The sequence below is a fragment of the Etheostoma spectabile genome, chromosome 22 (assembly GCF_008692095.1).
Source record: "Etheostoma spectabile isolate EspeVRDwgs_2016 chromosome 22, UIUC_Espe_1.0, whole genome shotgun sequence".
NCBI classification, from domain to species: domain Eukaryota; kingdom Metazoa; phylum Chordata; class Actinopteri; order Perciformes; family Percidae; genus Etheostoma; species Etheostoma spectabile.
The window spans coordinates 17,584,110-17,585,865 of NC_045754.1; the positions used below are offsets into that span (position 1 = coordinate 17,584,110).

The following is a 1,756-nucleotide window of genomic DNA, read 5'->3' on the forward strand; positions in this document are numbered from 1 at the left end:
CACACACACACACACACACACACACACACACACACACAAACATATATGCACATACACAATATCCTCATTAATGGAAGACTAACATAGTCCAACCACAGCCCCTTCCGTTGGATTCATGTGGTAATTACAACATTACCCAAGAGGCCTACAAACACTATGTCACAGGATCAGGCAGGGACTCATAAAATCCTCCTCTCTCCGTAATGTAACAGTAATGAAAATGATTATAACGAACACATGTGCCAGCAACACCCATCAACTGGGAGCTTTGATTACAGCTGCGGGTCAGCACAGGGCAATTATAGAAAAACAGTGCGTCATGCTGTTTATGGGAGCAACGATGTGACAGAGCTCCCTAAACTCCTTTGTCCTTGTGGGGGGAAAAACAGAGCAGAAGCTATAAAGAGCGGGTCCATTCATGGAGGATGTTAAAGCTTTATTCAGAGGAGAGTGGTTAGTTATGGACAGACAGTTACAGTTATAACAGAGAGGAAGACGTTCTATTTATTTACATTACAAATAAGCAGCAGCGCAGTTTTATCATAAATGTTCTCCTTGGCGGCTCAGAGGTTTTGAGCTTTAAAAAGATGATAATTTCATCCAAATTATGAAAAATATCGTTCCTCTCTCGTTTTTCTAATTTTCAAGGTAAGACCATTTCCTGTTTCAACATGACAATAAACCTTTTTCACCAAGGACATTTTGACATATATCAGTAGTAAAAGAACAGTTGTAAATAATGAAATTATGATTTTCCGGCTCCTGGTATTATGCATTTTGGCTCACGATCACACACTGCCATGGTTTACTGGGACAGCGTGTTTATGTAACAACTGTGCTTTTCCTACAATGACAAGTCAAAGTATCTGGTGTGAAAGAGTGTGAGCCCAGTGCACCAAGCTAGTTAGAGTGATGGTAATTTCACCCTAGGGTCCTTTGTACCAGGACCTCGAGCCAAACAACCCCCCAGAAGCTTTTTTCCCCTGGGTTGAACTACGGGCGAGTTAGCGTTATCAGCTGGTTATCTTAGTGCAGGCGCTAATGGAACCAACTGTGTATCTCGTACATTACCCCACTAATAATGCCCAAAATGATACAAAATTTTTACAGTAGTACAAATAAGTTATGTACTCATACAACAATGGATTGGTAAATTTGTAAGTACACCAGGAGTTTATATAAGTAACGCTTGCCTGCTGGCTTCTGCTCTGCTACTACTGCCATTGGCAGTAAGACGAGTGCTTATGGACAACTACAAACTACACCACCGAAAAGAGATACAACAAACATATTTAATAATTTAACTTATTTTTAAGGGTACAAGCGGCCGAAATGGGTTTCCTCAGAAGGGTGGCTGGTGTCTCCCTTAGAGATAGGGTGAGAAGCTCAGGTCATCCGAGAGGAGCTTGGAGTAGAGCCGCTGCTCCTTCGTGTCAAAAGGAGCCAGTTGAGTTGGTTCGGGCATCTGTAAAGATCCCTAGGGAGGTGTTCCAGGCACGTCCTGCTGGGAGGGAGGCCTCGGGGAAGACCCAGGACTAGGTGGAGAGATTATATCTCCAACCTGGCCTGGGAACGCCTTGGGATCCCCCAGTCTGAGCTGGTTGATGTGGCTCGGGAAAGGGAAGTTTGGGGTCCCCTGCTGGAGCTGCTGCTCTCGCGACCCGATAACGGACAAGTGGATGAAGATGGATAGATGGATGGAACTTAGTTTTAAAAGTGCTGTAATACAGATAGCAGGAGACAAGTTATAATTGAG

At 43.8% G+C, this 1,756-nt stretch overlaps 1 protein-coding gene across 3 annotated transcripts in view; it reads right to left on the reverse strand.

Annotated features, from left to right (window-relative positions):
• The window catches only part of zgc:101569 (carnitinyl-CoA dehydratase), a 51,966-nt gene that overhangs the window by 44,996 nt on the left and 5,214 nt on the right, over window positions 1–1,756 (reverse strand). The gene's annotated exons all lie outside the window — the stretch shown is intronic.